This window comes from Chiroxiphia lanceolata, chromosome 1 (assembly GCF_009829145.1).
Source record: "Chiroxiphia lanceolata isolate bChiLan1 chromosome 1, bChiLan1.pri, whole genome shotgun sequence".
In the NCBI taxonomy this organism is placed as follows: Eukaryota; Metazoa; Chordata; class Aves; order Passeriformes; family Pipridae; genus Chiroxiphia; species Chiroxiphia lanceolata.
This window is the reverse complement of record NC_045637.1, coordinates 144425819-144442325: the sequence shown is the minus strand read 5'-3', so window position 1 is coordinate 144442325 and position 16507 is coordinate 144425819.

The following is a 16507-nucleotide window of genomic DNA, read 5'->3' as shown; positions in this document are numbered from 1 at the left end:
TTTAGATGCGTATTAGCATAAAATAGGTACGCATATGGTGCTGCAAGTTATAGGCTGCTATGCTGAAAGTTAACAAAGCTTCATCAGTTTTCTCAGGGTCATGTCCAGTCGGGTTTTGAATATCTCTAAGGATGGAGGTTGCACAGTTCTCTAAGCAATCTGCTCCCATTTTTAATCACTCTCATAGCAAAATAAAAAACAAAAAACCCGGTGTAATTTTCCATATTTTAATTTCTTACAACAACAAGATTATGGCTCTACCATCTTACTAACCCCACTCTAGTGAGGTATTTACACACATTGCCAAGATCCACTGATCCCCCTGAGCCCTTTCTTGTTAAGGTTGAGAAACCCTCTTCATTCAGCATCTCTTCATATGTTGAATTCTCTAAATCACCTAATAACTCTCATGGCCCTTCACTAAACTCACTCCAAACATATCTGTGTCTCTTGACCCCTGGGAGTCACCACTGATAATTCATCTTCTGTTGGTCTTTGAGCCGCCAATCACAACATTGACTACATAAATTACCTTCTCTATAACACAGTGTAGAATTCACACGTTAGCTTATGCATGTCTACAGCAATTACTGATTCTTGTTTTCAATTGAAATGGTCTCATTGTTCTATACTGCAACACAGTTAGCCCCCTTCATTCTAAATTACGTGTTTCATAAATGAATAAATGAAAACATAAATCCCATTTTTAATTTCCCTTGGACAATCTTCCAAACATATTTTCCTCTTACTTAATAAAAAATTGCACTTGGGAGTTTTCTTTCATGGGGTGTTTGTCCATGAATGCTTATTTCATACCAGGCACGCACTTTTGAAGAGAATTTCTAATACTTGCATCAGTTCACAGAGTGATCTTAGAGCACACAGTGTGGATTCCTTATGCATGAAGCAGAACTGGAAGATGCTGTTCAGTAGCACATCAAATGTCCTTCAGCTGTTAAAGGCATTGAGTTGAACAGACTTGATCACATGCAGTCTGAAATAAAACACCATAAAACACATGCAGGGCAGTCATAAGGTCCAATATAAAAAATAACACTTAATCAAGAGTAATGCTTGATGCACCCTGAAAACAGGGTGGTACACAGTCTCTATGGAGAGTTTAAATACACTACAAAGAAATTGTTTGTATATATGATGTGGGAGCATGGCATTCTGTAGTTCACAGTTTAAATGTAAAACAAACACAAAAAATGCTGGAAATTTTATTAAATCAAAATGGAGGATTTCAAGGAACTAGCAATTAAATTATTCATATTTGGAATTAAGAGAAATAATGTGAGAAATTATCAGCTATATTTAGGGAAAAAAAATCAGATTAGGAAATACACCTGAAAATACATTTCAAAAATGAGAAAATATTCTGAGCAATTTTTAAGTCAGAATATTTTGCTATGGGAGCTCCACAGAATTTTCAAAAATGCTCTGTTGATGCTTTGGGATCTTTGAGGCTTACCATTATGATTTAGAATGTTTTAGAAAATGTGTATACTTACATGATTCCTTTTTCAACTGATATTAAGGCAATTACTTTGAACTAACTTTGTACATTTTTTTAATGGAATTAAACAGGACTCTGTATATTTGCATGCAGATCACAAAGAAAGAGCACGATGAACTGCACACATCCTGTGTTTCACAACTCTTACATTACTCGTGTGACGTGGTGCTCAAAGGTAATGAAGCTCCAGCTCCTTTGAAAGTCACTGGGATATGGTCATTATGCTTGTAAAATCCTTTTAAACTCCTATAGCCTCAAGTCCCTCTTTCAATTGTTTCATATTCATTCATAATATAAATGATTACCTGAAGTGATCTTTAGGCAATCATTCTAGGCCAAATGATACAATTCACATTTTGAGTGAGTTGTTCATTTGATACACTCACTTCAAATGAACTGTTTGAGATATAAGGGAGCTTGACAAAACTTGAATGAAGTATGAATTTTTATTGTCTTCAGAAGGCATTAGATGAAGCTGAATGAAAGCAGGTATCAAACCAAGTCCTGTGAAACTGCCTCTATAACCTGCTTGAAAAACAAGGTACAGTTTTGAGCATGAGTCAAGAGCATGACCATCTCTTTCACAGATATGTCAAATTCCATCTTAAAATGGTTGAGATTTTTGACACAAAGGACTACTTGAAAACATACATCAAACTTTGATGTTTAATATTTTTTTTCTATTTCATAAATAAACAGTTCTAACAAGTACTTCTACTTAAGCAACATTGGTATCCTAAGGCAAAATATATTTTTGTCACTCTTGACATATCTGTTTACAATATTATTAATATCTTTTCATTTTGGAGACTTTAAAAGTGATATATTTCAGTATTCGTAGGACATTTTTCTTAATTCTTAATCTCAACTTCAGTCATTGCTATGTTAAGTAAAATGTTTGTCCAACTCTGTGGAAATGAAGTTTTTATTCTCTTTCTCTGTATTTTATATGCAACTTTCATATATTATCACATATTTTCTTCATCTTATTTTCTGTAGCCTAAATAACCTTGGTTTTCTCAAATTTTCCTTGTAGCATTCCATTTCTTGCAGACACTTGAGCATCCTTATTGTTTTCATCTCATCTATTCTCAACTGGTCACATAATTTGTAAAATATAGTGATTAAAACTAAGAATAGTATTCTGACTGAGAATTGTCTATCCCTCAATATAATACAAGATTATTTCTCTTCTTTTACTTCAGGTGTTCTGCTCAAACATGCCAATATGGTATTTGAATGTTTGCAACAGTCAGACACAACTGACTTAAGTTCAGTTTATTTGTTCTCCATTCCGCATATATGGAAATAATTTTCCTGCCTTTGGATAGAATTTCACATTTCCATATTAAGTGGTCTAGTGAGAGGTGTCCCTGCCCATGGCAGGGGAGCTGGAACTAGATGGTTCCTTCCAACCCAAACCATTCTATGATTCTATGATAAATTGCAACATACATTATCTCAGAGCATTTAAATTCTTCTGGATCATTTTAATACAACATATGGAACAACCAGTGATGCCATCTGAGCAATAAATTAAACTGTTCTGTTTTACATCAACTGAATTGCCAATGAACATTTGCAATACAACCCTCATGCCAAAGAAGTTATTTGTATACAAACCCTAGGAATAACTACGGTAGGGTTTTGCACACATCTAATAAGTTTTCTCTGGACTTTGTTGTCCCAACTTACTGAAATGCACAGTCTGTGAGATAGTTTGAGAATCTTACTTAGCATCATATATATGTCTACAACTTGTCTATTTATCTGTTCCTTTTGCTAATTATAGAAGAAAATTAGATTGGCTTTGTGTGACTTTTTCCTGACAAATACATGTTGGCAGTTAATCACCTCCTGTTATTATCTCCATCAAGGTTGACTTTTACCTTGGGGGAAATGATGTCCATCTCCACCAGAACTATATAACACTTGGTAAAAACTTTCTGAGCTTTATTTCTCTCTTGTGCTTAGCACAGATGGTGCACTTGCCAGCAAACCCAGCTCCACACGGGCCATGCTCATGATGTAACCCTACTGTAATTTCCCTGGCTAACCCCGAGGTGCCAGTCAGGCACATGATACATGGGACTGAATGCCTAAACTGGTGTACTATGGTCTGGTTTTTTGTAGGTGTGTGATGAGAATATATCCTACGACTATGTGCCTAGCTGCTCCTTGTTACAAGGAGATTAACTGAAGCAGATTTTCTGAGTTGACAAACAAAGCCAACAAATGCACTGTGGGGTTCTTCTCTGTCTTGCTCCTGCACAGTGTCCCTCGATGGTCATTTTGCTGGCTTATTCCCAAATTCAACAGAGAAGGATATATGGCAACCCAAGAAGTTAATGTAAACAGTGCATTGCCAAGGTCCTTTAAAAGGTAGTGGCCTTTTGTCTAATGCATAATAAATTGATAATCTTGCCTTGGAGATATTAACTAGATAGAAAGCAACACTGTCTTCTTTCCTTTGTTAGTGTTCTCTCATACCTTTGCTGCCTTGCACACACACACTCCACACACACATTCACACAAACGTTCACATCGACTACAAAATTTTTTGTTGTGCTCCCCACCAGCTACAGATATTAGAACTACCATTGATCTAGGTGATGTTAATAGCATGTAATTTTTTGTAACACTTCCTATTTCTGAGAACTGAAAGTAAGCACACCAAACCCATGGCCTTGATTTTCCTGGTTTCCTTTCTCACTACCACCCTTACTTTTAAAGACAATCAGAATGGTTGGATTTAGAAGCTCAGACATCAGTTCTCAGAGAAAAATTCCTCACTTAAGTAGCCCTGGTAAATTTTATAAAATCCAGGCACCTGAGAAAAAACTAAATAATGTGATTGCTCTCAAACTGTTCTTTCTATTTTTTCAGACAGGAGCTGTACATCTTTGTCAATGATGATAAGCGTGTTAGCCAGCTAATCACAACTGACCTTTTCAATGGCCAGAATAATGCCAATAGAAAAATAACAACAAAAGTCTCAGCATTGTCCTTTGACAGATTTTTCTTGACGTAGCAAAGTAACAGTTTTCTTCGTTCTACATTTTTGTACTAATACAAGACTTTCCTCTTATGTTTTATGTCCAGTGCTAAATATATGCACTTTTGAGCCTTGTCTTCCTGAGTCTTCTTAGATATTTAGACTAAATGTATTCATAGTCATGATTTTATATATCTTTTTGCTTAAAGATCTTCCAAAAGCTTAAGCTCCTCTCCAGAAGGCTCTATAGACCACAGTATTACCCTCTCTCAACCCTTGTTTCACTAGACTAAATATGTCACAATGCTACTGGTTCACACTTTAATGACAGATATTGCATTCTCTCATTCATTTAAGTACCTTGTCTCAGCATCTGTTCCACCCTGAGCTCACCTTTTCTTTTGGTCCCTGGCAAACCCAGACTCCAGACCCACTGCTGTTGCTCAGGCAGAGGTCCTCTTGACTTTCTTCTAAGACAGTTGATTATCTTTTGCATTTGTTTTTTAGGCATGAATTTATATCCATGCACTTTGAATGTAATCCTTTCCATTTTTTCCAGTGAGTTTGTTTTAATGAAAAGGATGAGGAATATATTCACTTAGCAATCAGGATAAAATAAGATAACATTACAACTTGATGCAGTACATCAAGTGTTTTTTTCCGACTATTATTTTTCACACAGAGGTGCTTTGACCTTGTTTCGTTTAATTTTCCTACCTAAACCATTTTGAGATGGCTGGCTAACCAAGCCACATTCAGAGGACCATCTGTATCTTGAAAAGGAAACAGAGCAACAGAAAATACCAGATTTTTTAAAAGCACAATCTCATGAAGTTTTCAAATGTTCAGGACCAGTTCTAGCAGACTGCCCAAAAAAACCCACACTCAATCTCTGATCTTGATTTTTCCAGCTGAATACTGGTGAATCTTATTTGGTTTTCAGTCACGTCTTCAGTGTCGTTTAATGTTTAAGTAATAGCTTCACATTTAGACGCATTACAATTTACATCCTTATGTCACAATATTTTAATGGGTTTACTTCTAAGAGTAATGGTTGACCTTTAAATAAACAAGTATGATGTGATTGTAAGAATCAAAGTTCAATTTTATTGTTATGTTATGTATGGATAAATTGCACAAGATTATGATACAGTAAGCAACATTGGAAAAGGGTTGTATTTCATTTTGTTTCTTCAAAAGTTTTAAGATTCAAGTCCTGGCTGATGAAATAGAAAAATGTATCATTTTTACTTACACCTATATATATGTAAAGTGTATATTTCATTTATGTTCTTCTTGAAAGTTTATATATTGCATATAATAAATAGATTATAAAAATATACTTATTAATGAGGATGACAAATGAATTGCACCATTTAGTTTAATCATACTTGCTCTTCTTCCACAGTAGACAATTTTTTTTTTCTGTTAATGAATTTACTGAACATTTAGAAGGGTAAATCCAGAGTTTTGGGCTGTTCATGAGTTCATTTTGATTTCCACTACAAAAATTTCAGAATTCAAGATGGTAAAGGTATTTAAGCTTAAAATCTGCTGTATTATTTACCAATTACATTTTCATTTTGTTTTGTTTTACTTTCTTTGTCTTAGAAGTCTGAAAATACTGAGTAGGATGCTTAATAGAATGAGGAATTAAATAAAATAAATAAAATAAAATAAAATAAATCTATTATTCTATATTAACCTCTACATTCCTCAACTATTGACTTTGATTACATTTGATTTCTTTCGCGAATGAATCCATTCTCTAGAATGCACAGAGCATAAAAAAAATCCCTCAATTTTATCTTGTTTCCGTGAAATCTGTGAGATTCCTGTGCTGAGGATATGTGTAAATGTATGGTCAGCTGTTCATTTTTAATCTTGTGAGGAAGGTGAGGTGCTTACCATGCCACTGGTACTATATGTAAACTATCAGGATACGTCCCTTAAAAAAATAATGAATAGTAAAAAGAGGAAACAATTTGTGTTTGAGAACATTCTTTAGTTTTGCAACATCTCTTAGTATTTTATCTCATGGAAGTTAGGGAGCGATACCACTCATTTAAGGATACAAAAAATCATTACATCCTTCCCACAACTTCCACACTTGGAGCCTTCCACTCCTGACTGAGGTACGGTGCTGACATTCAATATTTACAGTAGCTACTGAGGAGTTTCAATAGTTAGAAGTGGGCAATACTTGCTTAATACATCTAAGGAGTGAATTTGTCAGTTAAAGTATGCACAGGAAGAAACATCTCTGATAAATTTTTGACTCTAACAGTACTTGAAACTGAATGGCTCATAACAGGTTAAACAGCACATTCTTTTTAAAAAAAACAAACAAACAACAAAACAAAGCAAAAAAACCCCACCAACTTTTTTTACCACTCCCTTTCTCACAGAAAATTTCTTCAAATCAAGCTGAATAACTGGAAACTAGGGAAAAATGTCTAAATATATAAAGAAATCTTTGGTGAAGTGTCAGATGTTAGAATTCATTTAAGTTTTCAGAAAGGAACCATGATGATACTCCCTGTCAAGTTCCAATGAAGATCTTTTACGGAAAGAGATAAACTCTCTCTGCTTTCATTTGAAAAAGCCTGTCATGATTTGATGAATCAAGAGAAGCTGGATGGACTGTTTCTTAGGAATCCTACAACTGTTCCAGCTGATGAATCAGCTAATGAAAAAATGAAAACACACGCATTTTTCAACCTTATTTGTCTTTCAAGAGGCTAGTAATGATAAGATGTGACCATTGATTCATACTGGGCCATCTGTAAATAAAGAAAAACATCAGTTTATATTATGTTGCTGGCTAACAGCAATCAAAATGCCAATGACCCCACCAGTTTGCTGTCATTGTGAGAAAACATGACAATCTAGATAAATTATAACTGTTCAAGAATAGCAGAATGAGTTCTGTGCTGAATGCAAAAGAGATTAAAAATATGCATTCAAGGTCATCCACAGCAATGCTAGTGAAATTTAAGTAGTAACAATAACATTAATGTTACCACAGGAATTTATTTAACATAAAAGTTTCTGTTTTCAAAAAACAATTTCTCAAAATGACTGTGAAAATCTAGGAGTCTAAATATGTCAGATAAATCTCAGTTGTTTAAAATTAATGCACGGAATTTCGAGTTTGTTGTATTGTAAGTTCCTGAGGAAATAAAGAATTAAATATTGGCACACAGTCAATATAAAAAAATCCTAAAGAGCTAAGTTAGATGTTTTAAAATATGCTTAAACAAACTGAAAATAAAGAATTCTTAAAGCTCAGTCAAACTTTACACCACAGTTTATGATATAAGTGGTTTTCAGTTGGCACTGCTAGTGAAAATGACAGATATTTTGATTCTGCATCTAGCATTCTTCTGCTAATACACTTCTGTTAGCATTTTTCTTCTATTCTTTGTATTTTTAACATTAAAGATAAATTCATACTATTTTGTTTCCTGCAGCATATGTTTATGGAAGCAACACACAGTGTGTGTCATGTACTATAGCCAAGGAACATATGCTGCAAATAAAAAAGAAAAGCATGAATTTGTATTTAATGCTAGGAATCTAGAAGTTCTCCCAATAAAGATAATCCACTGCAAATAAAAATGCTGCATGGTTCCTGCAGAAATTATATAGGTAATAAGGGTAAGACAGTATATTTCTATATTTTCAAGGTTTGTCTTCAAATATCCCTACTCAACAGTATGTTGCAAAGATTTATCAACAATTAGGATTTTTCCCCCCTGGCACTTTGTCTGTTGAGTAATGCATAACAAAGTGGATAGAGCATGTGTACAAAGTCTTTTGTCTCTAGCTTTCTGATTTATATGAAGACCAAGACAGCTGTGATTTATGATTAAAAATTATTACCTTTCTTGCCCTTATCTGCCCAGCTCAGAAGCTGACCATAGATCCAGTCAGTAGTGCACCTATAGGGTGAGACTGTTGCCATGCTAGAGCATCCCATAATGTGATCCATACACTTGGGATAAGAGAAGTGATCAATCACACCGATGACCCCATTTCATTCCTTTTGCTGTGAAAAGGGTTATATGCCTTCATCTTTAACCCCAAACAACCCAAAAAGCAGACATTCAAGGAGGAAGGTCTATTACCACAAATTAATTGAGTGGAGCACCAAGAGAAGGTAAATTATTCTTTGTAAACAGCCACAGATCAACTCTGTTGATATCATGAAATCAGAAATGGCACATGACTGCAGCTTTTCACCTCAAGCATCCTCGTGGGCATGATGTAGAGAAGAGACTGGATTCCTCCCTAGGAAGTTGTTCATCTGCCTGAAGATGAAAGTCTTCCCACACGTGAGATCATTGAGAAGGAATGACTGACAACCTAAATAGCAGCATGTGATGTTATATTTGAGAAGAAATTAATTCAGATTTGGGAATAGTAGGCAGATTTTTTTTCCTTTTAATGTTGAAAAAAAACAAATTTATTAACATTCACACATTATTGTACCTACTAAATTCTCAAATATCAGAGATTTTTTCTTTTTTCTTTTTTTTCTTGTTCTTTTATACTTGGTCTCCTACACTTTTTGCCTGTAAGTATAAACAGTCTCAGAAAGTCACACAGATAATTTATAAACTGATTCCTAGAAGGATTCCACTTTTCAAACAAAGAAACATATTACAAACAACTACACCACAACTGTGAGTTGTAATGTGGGCAGGGAAAGGGAGTTGTCTCATTCGACGTGTGAGGGTAGAATGAATCTTGATTTGGAATAATGTGCCTACAGTGCTAAGCATACCATTATGTACTTTTAAAATATTAATCCAAAAGCAAAGTAACATTACACATTACAGATATTGTGGACCATTAGAGCAGTTTTTCAGCTCACATGAGTATGTTAATGTGCAACTTCCACAAGTATCTGTCTGTGCATTTTATAAATACTTAGCCAAAAAATTCAGTGAATTATTTCAGTCAATAGTTAAACATAGTATACAATTGCTATTAATTTTTATAACCCAGGAACAAGTTAGATTCACATCTATGTCTCTACCTGGCTTAAAGGTTTTTCCCGTGTGGTTTGACTCCTAGCTACATTTTGTATACAGATTCAACAATGAATTTAATTATAGTAAGCTCATTAGGAATGGAGCCATTGCTTATCTTAAGTTCTGTAACATAGAGTATATTTACAGCACCATATGAGAAGTATTTAATAATTAATTCTCTGTACTCTGTCATATTAATGTGAAAGCATAAAAGGATTATCAGAGGTAGGGAATGCTTTATACTTCTTTGAAGAATACAGAGATGAGTCTCTTTGTAAACGAGAATGAGAAATTAAAGCCTGATAAAATGTGACCTTTTTTGTTTCTTTCCAACTTTTTAGAGGTGGATAGTGACTTATTATAAGACTATTTTTTTAGTCCTATATCAGGTTTGTGGGTATAGTGGCTGATGATAGTGGTAGAATAGGCAAAAAGTTCCAGAAATAGTTATTAAAAGATTAGATATCTCTAATACTTTTTTTTACTCTAGACTTGATCAAACATGTTGATGGCCAAATATTAATTAAACATGTAGTGTTAGGGTGATTATACAGAGAAGAAAATAGCCTGCAAAAGTTGAAAATTGTTTATGTAGCTGGGGAAGAGCCCAGAAAAAAGGTTTTCCTTAATTTTCTCTCTTGCTTTCCTTCCTTCCCTCCTTCCTTTTTTTTTTTATTGTCTTCTCTATCAAAATTTATTTAATGACAAACTATACCACCAAAAATATAAAATCCTTAAAGCTGCAGGATTTTGTGTGAGAGGGCAGTGTTAAATTTAGAATGTGATCAGTGAGCAGCTAGAAAAGGTTTGTTGGGTTTTTTTAGGTTGGAAAGTGGTTAAAAAGCAGAAAAAAAGTAGGCACAAATGACATTTCCATGAGCACGAATTGATGCAATGTGTTCAGGTCAGAAAAAGTGTGTATCACTACATTTCCAGCATGAAGCTGACGTTTCTGTCATTCTGCAAAGAAATTTAAAGTGACATTCTTTTATTTTCCAAAGAGACAGCTGCTATAGTTCCCAGATGAAAATTGGCCTCAGCTGGCATGTAATAAATGGGAAAACATGTAGATAATAGTCATGAACTAGTGAGTGCTGCTACCTGAGCAGTTATCAAATTGCTGATAAGCTGTACTTTCAGCTGCACCTCCAGGTGACACACATGCTCTTTTTCATTTTTGTCTCTCATAACTTACATTTGAAATAGAGTTATGATTCAGTGCATATTATGATCTAGCTGCCCACCACCATTATTTCTTTGGTGTAACAAAGCTGATGAATATGCTTTTAAAAGAAAATATAACATTCCTTGAAGATTTTTTTTCCCCTTAGTAAGTATCAGGAAACTGTCAAAAAGTAAGTTCCCTCACGAAAACCAGCTGCAAACACAGATATCTGCTCTTATCGAGCTCAATCCTGTGAACAAAACCTGTCAGGAATTTTTCAACAGACTGCTTCTTTGTGATGAATGATACTTTGTCAAAACTGAAGTATTGCATGGAAATGGATTGATTCTGATGCACTTTCACCAAAGCAGAGCTTGACTGGGAGTTTAGACTTCAAGGTAACAGTTTCAGGCCACTTCTGCCCTGACAATAAATATGGCAAACCCTTCTACTGCCTGGAGCTGGGCCCTTGCAAATCTTGCAGCCCATCATTCACCTGTAACTCTTGGGGATGCTGGTCATGTGGGAATTGCCTCAGGGAGCAGCAAGATTTTCCTACTGTAAAAAATTGTTTACAGTGACTAGTCCTAATTTCAAGAATTAGAAGGTGATGGTTAAAGGAATGAAGCAGAAATTATCCACCAGCAAATGTTGATTTCAATGACAAACCTATAGTAGTCTCTGTTTATTATAAATTATTTATGTGACGAAGGATTGGGTATACCACCTCTGATATCTCTGTTGAAGTAACTCAAATAATACTGAGGGTGTAATTTGACTTTCAGGTGACAACATTTTTCTTGTCCTGACTTTCTCTTTTGCTGTGTTGGGTTGAACCTCTTGTTCTCTCCTTTGTAGACTCCTGCAGCTCTGTGCTCAACTTCCTCTTCACTCAGCACAGTTGTTCCTGCCCTTTCCTCCCAGTCTTATACTCACACTGGGCCACATCTCACAGTAGAATCTCAGTCATTTCTCTGATCATTCCTTTTTCACTGGAACTGTGCCAGGTGTGATCATTCTTTCGCTGCATCTTTATTCAGGACTTTGTTTTTCCCATCTATAGGCAACCACAACTAAAAATAGGGTACAAAAATGTGAAAATTATTAATGAATATATGTATATATATATAAATATATATGCGTGTGTCTGTGTATGCATGTGATTTTAATGTAAAAACTGTATTACAGATACTGTCCTTATTTGACTGTAGATGCCCTCTTCCACCCCTCAACCATTCTCATCTTTTAGTGCAGATTATTCAGGGAGAAGTTACTGTGCAGCATCCAGCACTCAAGTTCAGGTGCCCAAATTCCACATAAGCCCTTGAGTCTAGTGTTTCATATCAACTTGTTGCCTTCAGATGTCTTGGCTAAGCCAGTAAGAAACACTATGCAAAAGTGGCGTTTATTACTTTTGCATATGGCCACAAGAAAAAACAGCTCAGCTACTTATAGAAATGTACAGAAAGAAGGGATTCTTTCTAAAGAATGTATTCATATCATGTCTAATAAATGTCAGAATGAAAATAGAATTTAGGTCTTTAGGTTTTTGTTAATTGATCAGATGAGTTTTCTGCATTCTGCAACTAAATGAAAACAGAAAGAGATATAAGGAAATAATATGGTCAATTTAATGGAATCAGTTTTATTATAATAAATAAATTAATATTATTTATATTAGTGTCTTGAAACTAGAAGTTTTATGGTGACTCTTCTTGACCGGTGAAGGTGGTCAGTGATGCCTTTACCAAACCAGAAATAAAACCATCATAAGTTTTATGAAATCTATTAACATTTGCAATGTGAAATTCTCTGATCCATTTTTATTACCTTAGGAAATTCTCTGTAAATTTAGTTGTTTGGTTGGTTGGTTTTGCCTTTTTTTAAATCTTTTTTATCTTCTTTTTTTTTTTCTTTTCTTCTCATCAGACACTAACCGGAATACTCACAAGAATGGCAATTAGGAATGATGGACTTAGGGAAGGAATTTTTCTCTGCAGAGTAACCCTGTTATGGAACTCCAGAACAGAAGGTCTACAGAGTTCTACCCCCCAAAAGTAACACCAGAGAAAGAAAAAAGGGATTGAGACCATTCTCCCAGTCGTGGCTGCAGAAGGGTTTCAGCTTGAGATTGAAGGTACTGGTCCAAAGAGAGCTGAGGGCTGCAAGGCTGAAGCTCATTTTTGAACCTGCTGATAGGTTTGAAACCAATATTGCCCATGCATTTCAGTGAGATATGGCAGAGTATAATGCAAAAGTTCAGGAATGATGTCTATCTCCAGCTCTTGGATATATAAAATATTGGTGGTACCACTTCAGTGCACCCCAGTATATATAGTGTTATTATATACACCCCAGGCTTTTACTGAAAAGTTTAACCTATATTATTGAGAAGTAAATAAACTGTGAGCTTAAAGGGAGAAGATGTCTTAGATTAGATTAATAGGAACATGATTTTGTGAAGAATAAATGCTTTTGACTGTAGATAGGTCAAGCTTCAAATTTAGGAAGCATCCACAGAGAGAAAAATGTCTGTCCTTAAATACTGTTTCTGAGATTTTCTTGTTGCAATGCAAGTAACCACATGGTAGAAACTGCACATTCGTTTTCTGAGGAATTCATGGTGTGATAAAGAAAATGAGAGCCTCTGAGGGAATAATTGCTTCACCATGGGGAACTCATGCAACTTAACTTGAACTTTAAATCGATCTACTTTCGTATTTGTTACTGCTGGTGCACAGTATTATGAGGAGGAAATTGTGCAGCCATAAAATGGATGTTTTTTATATTATGCAGCATGCATAATATAAAAATAATACTGTGACTATTTCTATAAATGTGTGTTTGTTGTGTGAGAGTTTTTTTACCATCTCAGTTCTAAACAAATTTACGTAAAAGCCAAAAGTATATAGCTAGATGCTTTTAATTATGAATAGCAACAATTGTTGTGAGACAATGGAAAATACTTGAATAGTGAAACCCTCCCTATTTTTAAAATGTTTTTGTTATTTTCATTTGTTCCCTGGGCTGCAGAACTGTGATCATTACCATATTTCGATAGGTGCCCCTGTGGACTCATGCTATGACTGGACAGAGGGCTTACAGGATTACATGCTTGATTTCCCCTGAAAGCCTCTCTTTCCAGTAAATATTGTGGCAATTTGAAAGGATTACTTTCTTATGTCCCTTTCAATTTTTCCGGCCATTTTTGATTTGATAGCAGCAGCTGGTAGTCACTTAAGGGTGACAACAACACTCTCATCATCTCCTTGTAAGGTGGACACACACTGTGCTCCCCCCATCACAGGCAGGGTTCCCAGAGATATAGGGTATAGACTAGATATGGGAGGAAAGAGATTAGTTTTGTCTCAGAGAGACTGTAAGGCTATTCCTTTTCTTTTAGAAAACGTTACCTACTACATGCCATAATTTCCAACTATTAATAAAGATTTCTAAGTATAATCAATATGTTCAAAATGCCCAGTTAATTCAGTCAAAAATAAGGTTTTTCATATTTAAGCCATTTTACAGCCTCAGTTATTAAAAGGAATGGAAGACTTCCTGTCTTCCATTCTGTGTTTCCATCTATTGCGCTGCCTTCACCTTTTTTTGACAGAGGCCAACTTATTTCCTATCCTTAAAAACTAAAATACACACCTTCCCTTTACCTTACAGTAAAGTTTGAAAGGAACAGTGAATCATGTGAAGCAAAGGGAGTAAAGCTACTTAAATATTGCCCCAAATCATTTTATAACATGTATAGGTCTGGTATTTAGTAATGGTTGTTCGTCTATAACTGTGGTTCATCAGGACTGGGTTAAACATTTGAGACTTCATTATGTACATTTAACTTAAGTGGAGGATTGGGGAATTGATCTTTATTCCTCACTTTGTTCAAAGGATTTATTTTTTGGAAGATGAAAATGTGAAGAAATGGATCCTCTTGTAAGTTGAGAGGTGAAGTAACTTGTCCAGTGTCACGTGATAAATCTGTGAAGGAGTTTGGAATTTGACAAATTTGTTCTTAATTTTAATGCTGTGAGTTAATCACATAAACCCCTTCTAGCACCTAAATCAGTAAGTCTGAATGTAAAGTAATTGCTCAGGCATTGTTGATGCTCTTTAAGAAGAGATCCTACTCATAATTTTAATCCTTAAAAAGCAACTTCTTATTGTTGAATCTTTGAGGAATATTTATACTGAAGATACACATGGCAAAAATAGCAAAACAAGTAATGCAAATACATACTACTTGTTTTGACTCAGCACCAAGACATCTTTCATCATAAAATGCTTGGGGATCTCACCTACATATTAATGAACTTTTCCCCACTACATCTGGGGGTTTGATCCCCTTTTTTTCTAAATGTGAACCCCATGGGTACTGATTTAGTAAGAACCATCAGCTGGCTTTTGTTATCATTTACTGGACTTACAGAATCATTTAAGAGCTCAATGAAATGCACAAATGAAAGATCCTAGATGGCTAGTGACCCTTTGAAAAGGCACTGCTTATTGAAAAAATACATAAAGCAAGTATCTAAACACAAATATCTAGAATAAAGTAAAGGCAAGTGTAAGTTTAGGCACAGTAAAATTGTAGGTCTAAGAACATCCAGGTGCAAATACCAGTGGTGTTGCTTCAATATGTCTGAGTACACTATAGAAAATACAAACATGAAAAGAGTGTTAAAAAACTTCCAGATTTCTTCTTGGCAGGTCTTTTCCTTTAGTGGGAGCTCTGTGTTCAGGGGCTATCTCAGACTCCAATGGAACTGGAACAAAAAAATATGTTATTTAAATGTTTGTGTTTGGTGGCTTTTTATAATTTCCAAACATAATGTGAATAGTGAAATTACTTAGATTTTCCCAATTTAACTAATGTAGTGGCTCACAGATGACTCACAGATCTCTCCCTAACAAACTACACAGAAAGGAAGAAAATGAAGAAAACGAAGAAAATGAATTCTCTCTTGATTTGGTTTGAGGTCATTTCAGAATCTTAAATAAAAGGGAATAAATATCAGCAGAATAGAACAGATTTTTGTATCTGTCAAGCTGGATAGACCCTACACCGCTTATGGAGCAGGAGCAATAAAATAGGCTTATTAAGTTTTTATGATTTTCCTGATTTTTGTGTTCTAGGGAGAAATAGAAACAGAATTATATGAACATAGTTAGAGAAAGCTGCTTGTATCAGGCAGAAAGACTGAAATATTAGATTTGGTTTTAGCTTAAAAAATGGATCAGATCTGTATGTATTTTAGTATCGGTTAGAATTTGGAGTTCATCTTCTTAAGTTTGCTCATCTCCATTACCATTTCCACACATGATCTATGATGTGGCACTTTTTTGTCAGGCCAGTCTGGGCCTACCATCACATCAGATGTAGAAGCACACAACATAGTGAGATGTCTGTATTTCACACCATATACAGTTTCTATTTTCAAATTCTTACTATGTAAGGAAAATGTTAAAATGCCACAGGGACACCATTCACTGTTTACTTTGTAAGTTGAAATGTCTTTCAGATGTGGGAATAAAGTTAGCAGACTTCAACTCAAGTTGCAAAATAATATTTTGTCTTTATACTATCTTTCAAGTACTTCACAGTCTTGGTAATATTTAATTATTTCAGTGCAAAGTTGGACAGGAGATAATCATAACTGCAAGGAGATAATCATAACTGCATTTTGAACAAGGATTCTCATGTTTGTCCCTCATGCAATCAGTCATTATCAAGGCCACCCCTGTCGTTAGTGAGAAAAATCACAAATAACATTCAAATA